Source organism: Lucilia sericata, unplaced genomic scaffold, assembly GCF_015586225.1.
Source record: "Lucilia sericata isolate MDLA Ls3-8-SP2 unplaced genomic scaffold, ASM1558622v1 Contig000743F_arrow, whole genome shotgun sequence".
Taxonomy (NCBI): domain Eukaryota; kingdom Metazoa; phylum Arthropoda; class Insecta; order Diptera; family Calliphoridae; genus Lucilia; species Lucilia sericata.
The window spans coordinates 187,276-202,304 of record NW_023994740.1 but is presented as its reverse complement, the minus strand read 5'-3'; the positions used below and the strand labels follow the sequence as shown (position 1 = coordinate 202,304).

The following is a 15,029-nucleotide window of genomic DNA, read 5'->3' as shown; positions in this document are numbered from 1 at the left end:
TGATCTGCTACCCAGACTATAGTCTAATCTATTGGCCTAGAATGACTAATGACGTAAAGACTATATTCTGATCGATAGTGCAAACTATAAACTGATCTATTAGCTAGACTATAAACTGATTATGGTCTTCTCTATACACCAGATTATGGACTGCTTTAAACGCCAGACTATAGACTGATCTGCTGTCTAATTCACATTATGTAATGATCGATAGTCAAAAGACTATGATCTATAGTCCAGTTTATATAGACTAATCTATGGTCCAAATTATAGTCTTATCTATAGCATAAACCATCTACTGCTTAATAATAGAGACAATAGATTGGCTGTTATTGGAAACTTGATAGTTTAGGCTGGAAAGTAAGCTTTTTTAGCAACATATTACCCCTTAAGTAGTTAGCTTTTTTAAGATTTCCTTTGAAAGCTTAAACTGTGACTAATTTTTATAAATAATATAGTTAAAATTAAATTAAAGATTTTTGTTAGTTAGTATTAGTAAGTTAAAGAAAAGCAAATAGTAGTTTTAAATAAGAACAGAGCAGATTTAATTAAAACAATAGAATAAGCTTTTAAAAGCTTTAGAAAGTTGTATTAAGGAAAAAATTATAGGAATAGTTATAATTAAACAGTAAAGCTTTCATTCAGTTCCATACAAAAAAAGAAATTGTGTTATAAACCTGTTATAAAAGTAAGATATTAAACACTTTGTTTAGGAACCTAAGACTGTAACCTGTTAGGGGACTTTAAGGAGATTATTTAAAAAGCTTTTATTTTTTAAGAACTTTTCAAAGTTTGTAAAACAGTTTCTTACATTGTGCTAAAGTTTATTTTAGAGTTATTGGACTTAAGATTAGAGAACAAAGCTGAGGAGTGGAATTGTAGTATAAAGTTGTTGTTTCACTTGGGAGGTTTTTGAACTTAAAGCTTGCTGGCTATAAGAGCATTTTTCAGTAATTTGTGGAAGCTGTTGCTTTATAGTTTATAGTGCATTTGAGAGCTTTTAACAATGTGGGAAAGAAAAAAGCTTTTGTTTTATAACTATTGAGTTTTTGCTGAATTTCTAAAAGAACTTTAAAGGAAATTTTCAGTTTCTTTTTCTTTCATAAATCTTTGTTAATCTATTCAATTTTATAAACGTACATTTATGACACATTTTCTTAAGCTTTTAAAAGCTAGTTTAAGATATTTATATTTAAAAATACATCTGCTTTTCTTTAAAAAATACATAGAATAAATTTACAAAATAAACTAAACTTAATAATTTAAAAAAATTATTTAATACATACATAAATAAAAAGCTTATAAGAGAAAACTTAAAAAAAAAACCAGAGAAAAATTAAAATTTCTTTAAACACTATTCACAGGAAAATATAATTTCCATAAAAATAACTAAAATAAAACATTTTTAATTAACCCAAACTGTGAATAGCCTTTATATATTTTGGTAAAACATAAATATGTTTAATAAACTTTGTTTGTAATAATACAACAAAATCTCTTTTTAATATTTTTCACACATTCATATTTTTATTTTTATTCAGGAACAATTTATAATTTTTATCTATAACAAGTAAAAACCAATGGAGCTGCTTGCTTTCCTTTATTTTTTTTGGAATATTTTAAAATAAAATTTTACAATTTCTTTTATTTTAAATTAAACAAATAAACAAATTTTTACATAAAATATACTGTTAGTGAACGAAAATATCACAAATAAAATTTGCATAATTTTTTTTGTAATAAGAATTTTATTATTACACAAATAAAACTGAAAAATAATGTTTAGGGGGGAAAATCAAAAAAATTAAAAAAATGTTAAACAAAGGAAAAGTTTTTCTTTTTTTTTAATATGTATTGTGTTGTAATGTATTCAAATGTTTAACAAATTTACTTTCTAATGATTTAAATATAATAATTTACAATAATATTAGTTTTTCTTTTTTCGTTTGTTATAGAAATATTAAAATCATAAATATTTAACTAAAAGTAACAGGAAGTTAACAACTATGTAGAGAAGTAATATTTTTATAAGAATTTTAAGAAAAATTTAAGAAATTAGGGAGAATATCTGAGAAACTAGAACTGAACTAGACTGAACTAGAACTGAACTAGAACTGAACTAGAACTGAACTAGAACTGACCTAGAACTGAACTAGAACTGACTAGAACTGAACTAGAACTGAACTAGAACTGAACTAGAACTGAACTAGAACTGAACTAGAACTGAACTAGAACTGAACTAGAACTGAACTAGAACTGAACTAGAACTGAACTAGAACTGAACAGAACTGAACTAGAACTGAACTAGAACTGAACTAGAACTGAACTAGAACTGAACTAGAACTGAACTAGAACTGAACTAGAACTGAACTAGAACTGAACTAGAACTGAACTAGAACTGAACTAGAACTGAACTAGAACTGAACTAGAACTGAACTAGAACTGAACTAGAACTGAACTAGACTGAACTAGAACTGAACTAGAACTGAACTAGAACTGAACTAGAACTGAACTAGAACTGACTAGAACTGAACTAGAAACTGAACTAGAACTGAACTAGAACTGAACTAGAACTGAACTAGAACTGAACTAGAACTGAACTAGAACTGAACTAGAACTGAACTAGAACTGAACTAGAACTGAACTAGAACTGAACTAGAACTGAACTAGAACTGAACTACTGAACTATGAACTAGAACTGAACTAGAACTGAACTAGAACTGAACTAGAACTGAACTAGAACTGAACTAGAACTGAACTAGAACTGAACTAGAACTGAACTAGAACTGAACTAGAACTGAACTAGAACTGAACTAGAACTGAACTAGAACTGAACTAGAACTGAACTAGAACTGAACTAGAACTGAACTAGAACTGAACTAGAACTGAACTAGAACTGAACTAGAACTGAACTAGAACTGAACTAGAACTGAACTAGAACTGAACTAGAACTGAACTAGAACTGAACTAGAACTGAACTAGAACTGAACTAGAACTGAACTAGAACTGAACTAGAACTGAACTAGAACTGAACTAGAACTGAACTAGAACTGAACTAGAACTGAACTAGAACTGAACTAGAACTGAACTAGAACTGAACTAGAACTGAACTAGAACTGAACTAAACTGAACTAGAACTGAACTAGAACTGAACTAGAACTGAACTAGAACTGAACGAGAACTGACTAGAACTGAACTAGAACTGAACTAGAACTGAACTAGAACTGAACTAGAACTGAACTAGAACTGAACTAGAACTGAACTAGAACTGAACTAGAACTGAACTAGAACTGAACTAGAAACTGAACTAGAACTGAACTAGAACTGAACTAGAACTGAACTAGAACTGAACTAGAACTGAACTAGAACTGAACTAGAACTGAACTAGAACTGAACTAGAACTGAACTAGAACTGAACTAGAACTGAACTAGAACTGAACTAGAACTGAACTAGAACTGAACTAGAACTGAACTAGAACTGAACTAGAACTGAACTAGAACTGAACTAGAACTGAACTAGAACTGAACTAGAACTGAACTAGAACTGAACTAGAACTAGAACTGAACTAGAACTGAACTAGAACTGAACTAGAACTGAACTAGAACTGAACTAGAACTGAACTAGAACTGAACTAGAACTGAACTTGAACTAGAACTGAACTAGAACTGAACTAGAACTGAACTAGAACTGAACTAGAACTGAACTAGAACTGAACTAGAACTGAACTAGAACTGAACTAGAACTGAACTAGAACTGAACTAGAACTGAACTAGAACTGAACTAGAACTGAACTAGAACTAAACTAGAACTGAACTAGAACTGAACTAGAACTGAACTAGAACTGAACTAGAACTGAACTAGAACTGAACTAGAATAGAACTAAAACAGAACTAGAACAGAACTAGAACAGAACTAGAACAGAACGAGAACAGAACTAGAACAGAACTAGAACAGAACTAGAACAGAACTAGAACTAGAACAGAACTAGAACTAGAACAGAACTAGAACAGAACTAGAACTAGAACTAGAACTAGAACAGAACTACAGAACTAGAACAGAACTAGAACAGAACTAGAACAGAACTAGAACAGAACTAGAACAGAACTAGAACAGAACTAGAACAGAACTAGAACTAGAACAGAACTACAACAGAACTACAACAGAACTAGAACAGAACTAGAACTAGAACAGAACTAGAACAGAACTAGAACAGAACTAGAACAGAACTAGAACAGAACTAGAACAGAACTAGAACAGAACTAGAACAGAATTAGAACAGAACTAGAACAGAACTAGAACTGAACTAGAACAGAACTAGAAGTGAACTAGAACAGAACTAGAACAGAAGTAGAACAGAACTAGAACAGAACTAGAACAGAACTAGAACAGAACTAGAACAGAACTAGAACAGAACTAGAACAGAACTAGAACAGAACTAGAACAGAACTAGAACAGAACTAGAACAGAACTATTGTAACTAAAGTAGAGTACAAATTATAAACCTTAAAGCTTTAAAAATAGCTTTTTGTTTTACTAATAACATAGAAAAAAACTAAGATTGTTAAAGGATTTTGTTGCATTACTAATAAACTATTAAGTTGTTTAATTTTTTTTTTTAATTTTCTTAAAGAAAAATCTATAACATAACTAAAGTAATAAATAACCAAAATAAAGCCTTTAGCTAAAGGGGAGAAAAAGCTTTTTGTGTGTTTTTAAACTAGGAAAATGCTCATAAAGCTTATGTAAAGAAACAAACTAAAAAAATGCTAAGTAAAGCTTTAAAGTAAACAAAAAAAAATCAAACAAAACAATTACTAAAAGCTGTTAGAGGTGTTTTAAGGAATCTTTTTTTTTTTTTTAATTATGTGTAAAGTGCTTAATAAAAGTGGCCACAAAACTTAATTAATTAATAGTAAAAATATAAATTAAAATGTGTCAATAAAAATATGCAACAATTTTCAATGATATCAATGACTACAGTTTTCATAATTTCCTATAAAATGTCAGTATTTTTTTTTGTCTTCATTTCAATCATAATTATTTCTTATTAAATAAATTTTCTGTTGCAATTTAAAAATCCTTTGCAATTTTGGTTTAATAGTCAGTCAATGTGTTTTTATTCATATGATGTTGGCAAAAAAAAAAAAAAATTAAATAATAAAATAAACTTTATTATAATTTATAGACATTCATACGTTTATAAATTTTAATCTTTTTTTAATCGATATTCAATAATGACATGTTTTATATGTGTGCACATACATACATATGTATGTGTATTCATATATTCACACGTATACATTGTTTTAAAAATATTTATGTTTATTTATATGTATGTTTACATATACATATATAATGACATATTTAATATATATGTAGTTTTGTATGTACGAGTATGTAGGTTTTAATTTATGTTGTTTAACCATAAAAAGGCCTTAACAACCGTTTCTTAGTATTTTTAATAGCCTGAGGTTCAAACACACTGTGCTAGAAACAGCTTTTGTGCCATATTTTATTTAAAGCTTAACACTTGGATTATTTTGAAAGATTTAAAGTTTCGGTTTCTAGCTTTAAAGCTTTTTGTGAGTATTAAGCTTTTAATAACTTTAGTTTAGTTAAACTAAAAGTTTTTTTTATTACTATGTATATTCCTGCATTAAAGAAGATTAACTCTTCTCTCTCGGTTTGAAATGTATGAAATGTATGACAGCTTTTATAAATTTTAATTAAAGCTTAACATTTGGATTATTTTGAAACATTTCGATTTAAAGTAGGTTTTAGTTTCCAGTACTAAAGCTTTTGTTGAACAGTTAAGCTAAAAGCTCACCAAATCCCTGTTTCATAGTAGAGTAACTAAAAAGTTTCGATTCTCTATCTCTCTCTCAGTTTTAAAACTTCTTTGCAAAAGAAAGCTTTTGTAGATTTTATTTAAAGCTTAATATTTGGATTATTTTGAAAGATTTCGAGTTAAAGTAGGTTTCAGTTTTCTTTATTAAAGTTTTTGGTGAGCAGTTAAGCTCTTAGTAACTTCAGTAGAATTGTAGTTTAGTTAAACTAAAAGCTTTTAATATAGTAAATCCCTGCTTTAGTAGAATAACTAAAAAGTTTACATTCTAAGGCGTACCACTCTCTCTCTCTCTTTCCGTTTTAAAACTTAACCGTTACCGCATTCTTAGCAAAAGAAAGCTTTCGTAGATTTTGTTTAAAGCTTAACATTTCGATTATTTTGAAAGATTTAAAGTTAAACTACGATTTAGTTTTCAGCACTAAAGGTTTTGCTGAGCTGTTAAGCTTTTAATAAATTTAGTTAAACAAACTCTCTCTCCCTTTCTCTCTGTTTTAAAACTTAAATGTTACTGTATTCTTTCCAAACGAATTCTTTTGTCATCTTCAATCTATCGATAAAGGGAAGTTAACCTTGAAAAGTAGCGTTCTTTAAAGGAAATTGAGAAGAGAATGCAAAACTACAGAGCGTACTACTCTCTCTCTCTGTTTTAAAACTTTGCCGTTATCGCTTTCTTACCAAAAGAAAGCTTTCGTAGAGTAACCCCTCATCCATTCATTCATTCATTGAAAAGTTGCGTTTTTTTAAAGAAATTGAGTGGTGAAGAGAAAACTACAGAGCGTTCCACTCTCTATTTGTTTTAAAACTTAACTGTTACTGCATTCTTTCTAAAAGAAAGCTTTCGTAGAGTAACACCTCATCCTTAATCTCTTGCTAAAGGGAAAGATTTTCCTAAAAATTAGCGTCTTTAAAAGAAATGAGAGGTGAAGGGAAAACTACAGTGCATACCACTCTCTCTCTCTCTGTTTTAAAATATAACTGTTACTGCATTCTCACCAAAAGAAAGCTTTCTTTGAGTAAAGCCTCATCTTCAATCTCTCGCTGGAAGGGAAGGTTTTCTTGAAAAATGAATAAATTGAGAAGAGAATGGAAAACTACAGAGCATACCACTCTCTCTTTCTCTCTGTTTTAAATCTTTGCTGTTACTGCATTCTAACCCAAAGAAAGCTTTCATAGAGTAACGCCTCATCTCAATCAATCTCTCGCTGAAAGGGAAGGTTTTCTTGAAAAGTTGCGTTCTTTAAAAAAAGAGAGAGAAGAAGAGAAAACTACAGAGCATACCACTCTCTCTTTCTCTCTCTGTTTTAAAACTTAACTGTTACAGCATTCTTACCAAAACAAAGCTTTTATTAAAGTAATGCCTCATCTTCAATATCTCGCTAAAAGAGAAGGTTTTCTTGAAAAGTAGCGTTCTTTGAAAGAAAGTGAGAGAAGAAGGGAAAACTACACAGCCATTTAAAGCTTATTATGAGAAACTGAGTTTTCGAAAGTTCAAACTACTTTCTCTCTTAATTAAGTTTAGTTTCATTAAACATTTAGTCATTTTTCAGTTAAATTTTTTGACTAAAATAGATCTTGTAAAAGCTCTTGTGTTCCTTAAGAGAGTGAAGTGAAGGATTTGTTATTTGGCCACAACTTGTAGGGTCCTCCTTATAGCTAAAAGTGTTTTACAACTCATGGTGTTTTAGCTCACACATTTCCAGCAGGAAAAACTTCTAGTAAGAGTTAAAAGAAATCTCCCCAAACCAATAGAAACTGATAACAATAAACTCCCTAATCCTTTTCTATTAATTAATACAAAATGCATTCATATTTTTTCTATAAAATCCTTAACAAATAATGATATAAAAACTAAACACAAGCAGCAGTTAATCCCTTTTACTTAATCCCATGGAAGTTTTTTAAAAAAGAGAATGTTAAACACTCTCACTCAAGCGTTAACAGCAAATTATGCTGTAATAATCCGTAATCATACACATACAAACAAACAAATGTATAAAAAATCAGGGAAAGAGAGAGAGAGAGAGCATAAAGCTCATGCTGGAGTCTGTGTATTTGTTATTTTTTAATTTTATTTATGATTTATATGGAAATAATCAACAAATTGTTTTTAATAAAAATTAATTTTTATTTGTTGTTATTGTTTTTTTTAACATAATATGTTGTATACAAAAACAACAACAACTACAATAAGGACCATAATAATAACAATGACAATAACTACTGTAACTGCTTTAGTAAAGCATACAAAAAATTGTCATCATCAACATTTAAATCGTTGCATATTTTTAGGGATTTTTTTTCTCTTTTAATACTTATTAAACAAGTCATATTATTTGCATTTTCATAATATTTTATTATTCTGTTTTTTTTCTCCCTTTTTGTAAATATCCAGAGCAGGGAGTGCAAACAGAAAAAAAAACACAAACCCAGAGAATTATTGTGTGTATTTAATGTGTAAATAATAATGTCTACATTGGAATATTCAGTTAATTAAGTTATGTATGGAATTTGTGTTGTAAATATGATTATCAAATATAAAAATTTTATAACAAAAAAAAAAAAAAAATACTCTCTATGTATATAAAAGATAAATTGTATAAAAATGTTTTTCTCCATATATAGTAAAACTATTTATGTTGGTTTAATAAACTAATGTATTATGTTTTGTAGCTGAATCTCTGGCTATGCAGTAATGTCCTTAACTATTGTCATTTGGTTTTTATTACAAAAAAAATAAATAATAAAATGCTAAAAATATTGACAGTATTATTTAAAATATTTAACATCTGCTTTACCGCACTATTCACTTTACAAATTATTCGATTAATTTATAATTGTGGTTTGTTGGATTTTAATTGAAAAAAAATATATATATATAAATAGCAAACATATGATTCTATTTTCTAGTTGATTAAATAAATGCAGAGGAAATTTTTATAGCCTTAAGTGTTAATTTGCATAGTTTTTATCCTAAATGCAGGCACTGCTGTTATTTGCAATTGAAACGAACTATATGTAGGAAAGAAATTTCTAATACAACAATCCCTAAACTAGGATAAGAAAAGAGGAAAATGGCTATAGACTAGTCTAGATTATATTATAGTCCTATCTAGAGACTAGTCTGTAGACGAGAGTAAAGTCTAGTCTAGAATCTAGTCTATATTATAATCTCTAGTCTAGTCTATAGTCTTGTCCATATTCTAGTCTACAGTATATTATATAGTCTAGTCTATTGAATAGTATATACTCTTGTCTATAGGTTAGTTTATAGTCAAATTTAAAGACTAGTCTAGTCTATAGTCTATTCTATAGTATAGTCTACAGTCTATTCTATAGTCTCGTCTAGCCTATTGAATGGTATATATGCTTGTATAAAGTCTAGTCTACAGTATAGTCTAGTTTATAATCTAGCTTATAGTCTAGTATATAGTCTAGTCTGTAGTCTAGTCTACGGCCTAGTCTATAGTCTATAGTCTAGTCTTAAGTCTGGTCTATAATCTTGTCTATAGTCTAGTCTGTAGTCGAGTCTATAGTATAGTCTATAGCCTAGTCTAACGTCTAGTCTATAGCCCAGTCTATAGTCTAGCATATAGTATAATTTATAGTCTAGTTTATAGTCAAGCTTATAGCCTAGTATATATTATAGTATGTGATCTAGTATATGGTCTATCCTATAGTCTAATGTATAGTCTAGTATAAAGACTAGTCTAGTATATACTCTAGTCTATAGTCTAGTCTATAGTCTAGTCTATAGTCTAGTCTATAGTCTAGTCTATAGTCTAGTCTATAGTCTAGTCTATAGTCTAGTCTATAGTCTAGTCTATAGTCTAGTCTATAGTCTAGTCTATAGTCTAGTCTATAGTCTAGTCTATAGTCTAGTCTATAGTCTAGTCTATAGTCTAGTCTATAGTCTAGTCTATAGTCTAGTCTATAGTCTAGTCTATAGTCTAGTCTATAGTCTAGTCTATAGTCTAGTCTATAGTCTAGTCTATAGTCTAGTCTATAGTCTAGTCTATAGTCTAGTCTATAGTCTAGTCTATAGTCTAGTCTATAGTCTAGTCTATAGTCTAGTCTATAGTCTAGTCTATAGTCTAGTCTATAGTCTAGTCTATAGTCTAGTCTATAGTCTAGTCTATAGTCTAGTCTATAGTCTAGTCTATAGTCTAGTCTATAGTCTAGTCTATAGTCTAGTCTATAGTCTAGTCTATAGTCTAGTCTATAGTCTAGTCTATAGTCTAGTCTATAGTCTAGTCTATAGTCTAGTCTATAGTCTAGTCTATAGTCTAGTCTATAGTCTAGTCTATAGTCTAGTCTATAGTCTAGTCTATAGTCTAGTCTATAGTCTAGTCTATAGTCTAGTCTATAGTCTAGTCTATAGTCTAGTCTATAGTCTAGTCTATAGTCTAGTCTATAGTCTAGTCTATAGTCTAGTCTATAGTCTAGTCTATAGTCTAGTCTATAGTCTAGTCTATAGTCTAGTCTATAGTCTAGTCTATAGTCTAGTCTATAGTCTAGTCTATAGTCTAGTCTATAGTCTAGTCAGTCTAGTCTATAGTCTAGTCTATAGTCTAGTCTATAGTCTAGTCTATAGTCTAGTCTATAGTCTAGTCTATAGTCTAGTCTATAGTCTAGTCTATAGTCTAGTCTATAGTCTAGTCTATAGTCTAGTCTATAGTCTAGTCTATAGTCTAGTCTATAGTCTAGTCTATAGTCTAGTCTATAGTCTAGTCTATAGTCTAGTCTATAGTCCTAGTCTATTGTCTAGTCTATAGTCTAGTCTATAGTCTAGTCTAAGTCTAGTCTATAGTCTAGTCTATAGTTAGTCTATAGTCTAGTCTATGTCTAGTCTATAGTCTAGTCTATAGTCTAGTCTATAGTCTAGTCTATAGTCTAGTCTATAGTCTAGTCTATAGTCTAGTCTATAGTCTAGTCTATAGTCTAGTCTATAGTCTAGTCTAGTAGTCTATCTATAGTCCTAGTCTATAGTCTAGTCTATAGTCTAGTCTATAGTCTAGTCTATAGTCTAGTCTATAGTCTAGTCCTATAGTCCTAGTCTATAGTCTAGTCTATAGTCTAGTCTATAGTCCTAGTCTATAGTCTAGTCTCTAGTCTAGTCTATAAGTCTAGTCTATAGTCTAGTCCTATAGTCTAGTCTATAGTCTAGTCTATAGTCTAGTCTATAGTCTAGTCTATAGTCCTAGTCTATAGTCCTAGTCTATAGTCTAGTCTATAGTCTAGTCTATAGTCTAGTTCTATAGTCTGTCTATAGTCTAGTCTATAGTCCTAGTCTATAGTCTAGTCCTATAGTCTAGTCTATAGTCTAGTCTATAGTCTAGTCTATAGTCTAGTCTATAGTCTAGTCTATAGTCTAGTCTATAGTCTAGTCTATAGTCTAGTCTATAGTCTAGTCTATAGTCTAGTCTATAGTCTAGTCTATAGTCTAGTCTATAGTCTAGTCTATAGTCTAGTCTATAGTCTAGTCTATAGTCTAGTCTATAGTCTAGTCTATAGTCTAGTCTATAGTCTAGTCTATAGTCTAGTCTATAGTCTAGTCTATAGTCTAGTCTATAGTCTAGTCTATAGTCTAGTCTATAGTCTAGTCTATAGTCTAGTCTATAGTCTAGTCTATAGTCTAGTCTATAGTCTAGTCTATAGTCTAGTCTATAGTCTAGTCTATAGTCTAGTCTATAGTCTAGTCTATAGTCTAGTCTATAGTCTAGTCTATAGTCTAGTCTATAGTCTAGTCTATAGTCTAGTCTATAGTCTAGTCTATAGTATAGTCTAGTATTGTCTAGTCTATAGTCTAGTCTATAGTCTAGTCTATAGTCTATAGTCTAGTCTATAGTCTAGTCTATAGTCTAGTCTATAGTCTAGTCTAGTCTAGTCTATAGTCTAGTCTATAGTCTAGTCTATAGTCTAGTCTATAGTCTAGTCTATAGTCTAGTCTATAGTCTAGTCTATAGTCTAGTCTATAGTCTAGTCTATAGTCTAGTCTATAGTCTAGTCTATAGTCTAGTCTATAGTCTAGTCTATAGTCTAGTCTATAGTCTAGTCTATAGTCTAGTCTATAGTCTAGTCTATAGTCTAGTCTATAGTCTAGTCTATAGTCTAGTCTATAGTCTAGTCTATAGTCTAGTCTATAGTCTAGTCTATAGTCTAGTCTATAGTCTAGTCTATAGTCTAGTCTATAGTCTAGTCTATAGTCTAGTCTATAGTCTAGTCTATAGTCTAGTCTATAGTCTAGTCTATAGTCTAGTCTATAGTCTAGTCTATAGTCTAGTCTATAGTCTAGTCTATAGTCTAGTCTATAGTCTAGTCTATAGTCTAGTCTCTAGTCTAGTCTATAGTCTAGTCTATAGTCTAGTCTATAGTCTAGTCTATAGTCTAGTCTATAGTCTAGTCTATAGTCTAGTCTATAGTCTAGTCTATAGTCTAGTCTATAGTCTAGTAGTCTATAGTCTAGTCTATAGTCTAGTCTATAGTCTAGTCTATAGTCTAGTCTATAGTCTAGTCTATAGTCTAGTCTATAGTCTAGTCTATAGTCTAGTCTATAGTCTAGTCTATCGTCTAGTCTATAGTCTAGTCTATAGTCTAGTCTATAGTCTAGTCTATAGTCTAGTCTATAGTCTAGTCTATAGTCTAGTCTATAGTCTAGTCTATAGTCTAGTCTATAGTCTAGTCTATAGTCTAGTCTATAGTCTAGTCTATAGTCTAGTCTATAGTCTAGTCTATAGTCTAGTCTATAGTCTAGTCTATAGTCTAGTCTATAGTCTAGTCTATAGTCTAGTCTATAGTCTAGTCTATAGTCTAGTCTATAGTCTAGTCTATAGTCTAGTCTATAGTCTAGTCTATAGTCTAGTCTATAGTCTAGTCTATAGTCTAGTCTATAGTCTAGTCTATAGTCTAGTCTATAGTCTAGTCTATAGTCTAGTCTATAGTCTAGTCTATAGTCTAGTCTATAGTCTAGTCTATAGTCTAGTCTATAGTCTAGTCTATAGTCTAGTCTATAGTCTAGTCTATAGTCTAGTCTATAGTCTAGTCTATAGTCTAGTCTATAGTCTAGTCTATAGTCTAGTCTATAGTCTAGTCTATAGTCTAGTCTATAGTCTAGTCTATAGTCTAGTCTATAGTCTAGTCTATAGTCTAGTCTATAGTCTAGTCTATAGTCTAGTCTATAGTCTAGTCTATAGTCTAGTCTATAGTCTAGTCTATAGTCTAGTCTATAGTCTAGTCTATAGTCTAGTCTATAGTCTAGTCTATAGTCTAGTCTATAGTCTAGTCTATAGTCTAGTCTATAGTCTAGTCTATAGTCTAGTCTATAGTCTAGTCTATAGTCTAGTCTATAGTCTAGTCTATAGTCTAGTCTATAGTCTAGTCTAGTCTAGTCTATAGTCTAGTCTATAGTCTAGTCTATAGTCTAGTCTATAGTCTAGTCTATAGTCTAGTCTATAGTCTAGTCTATAGTCTATCTATAGTCTAGTCTATAGTCTAGTCTAGTCTAGTCTATAGTCTAGTCTATAGTCTAGTCTATAGTCTAGTCTATAGTCTAGTCTATAGTCTAGTCTATAGTCTAGTCTATAGTCTAGTCTATAGTCTAGTCTATAGTCTAGTCTATAGTCTAGTCTATAGTCTAGTCTATAGTCTAGTCTATAGTCTAGTCTATAGTCTAGTCTATAGTCTAGTCTGTAGTCTAGTCTATAGTCTAGTCTATAGTCTAGTCTATAGTCTAGTCTATAGTCTAGTCTATAGTCTAGTCTATAGTCTAGTCTATAGTCTAGTCTATAGTCTAGTCTATAGTCTAGTCTATAGTCTAGTCTATAGTCTAGTCTATAGTCTAGTCTATAGTCTAGTCTATAGTCTAGTCTATAGTCTAGTCTATAGTCTAGTCTGATAGTCTAAGTCTATAGTCTAGTCTATAGTCTAGTCTATAGTCTAGTCTATAGTCTAGTCTATAGTTCCTAGTCTATAGTCTAGTCTATAGTCTAGTCTATAGTCTAGTCTATAGTCTAGTCTATAGTCTAGTCTATAGTCTAGTCTATAGTCTAGTCTATAGTCTAGTCTATAGTCTAGTCTATAGTCTAGTCTATAGTCTAGTCTATAGTCTAGTCTATAGTCTAGTCTATAGTCAGTCTATAGTCTAGTCTATAGTCTAGTCTATAGTCTAGTCTATAGTCTAGTCTATAGTCTAGTCTATAGTCTAGTCTATAGTCTAGTCTATAGTCTAGTCTATAGTCTAGTCTATAGTCTAGTCTATAGTCTAGTCTATAGTCTAGTCTATAGTCTAGTCTATAGTCTAGTCTATAGTCTAGTCTATAGTCTAGTCTATAGTCTAGTCTATAGGTCCCTAGTCTATAGTCTAGTCTATAGTCTAGTCTATAGTCTAGTCTATAGTCTAGTCTATAGTCTAGTCTATAGTCTAGTCTATAGTCTAGTCTATAAGTCTAGTCTATAGTCTATTCTATAGTCTAGTCTATAGTCTAGTCTATAGTCTAGTCTATAGTCTAGTCTATAGTCTAGTCTATGTCTAGTCTATAGTCTAGTCTATAGTCTTAGTCTATTAGTCTAGTCTAAAGTCTAGTCTATAGTCTAGTCTATAGTCTAGTCTATAGTCTAGTCTATAGTCTAGTCTATAGTCTAGTCTATAGTCTAGTCTATAGTCTAGTCTTATAGTCTAGTCTACTAGTCTAGTCTATAGTCTAGTCTATAGTCTAGTCTATAGTCTAGTCTATAGTCTAGTCTATAGTCTAGTCTATAGTCTAGTCTATAGTCTAGTCTATAGTCTAGTCTATAGTCTAGTCATAGTCTAGTCTATAGTCTAGTCTATAGTCTAGTCTATAGTCTAGTCTATAGTCTAGTCTATAGTCTAGTCTATAGTCTAGTCTATAGTCTAGTCTATAGTCTAGTCTATAGTCTAGTCTATAGTCTAGTCTATAGTCTAGTCTATAGTCTAGTCTATAGTCTAGTCGACAGTCTAGTCTTTAGTCTAGTCTATAGTCTAGGCTTTAGTCAGTTTATAGTCTAGTCTATAGTCTGGTCTATAGTCTAGGTCTATAGTCTAGTCTATAGTCTAGTCTATAGTCTAGTCTATAGTCTAGTCTATAGTCTAGTCTATTGTCTAGTCTATAGTCTAGTCTATAGTCTAGTCTATAGTCTAGTCTATAGCCTAGTCGATAGTCTAGT

General features: G+C 30.6%; 1 protein-coding gene across 15 annotated transcripts in view; it reads right to left on the bottom strand.

Moving 5' to 3' along the window:
* The window catches only part of LOC119607745 (GATA zinc finger domain-containing protein 14), a 158,847-nt gene that overhangs the window by 16,116 nt on the left and 127,702 nt on the right, over positions 1-15,029 (bottom strand). The gene's annotated exons all lie outside the window — the stretch shown is intronic.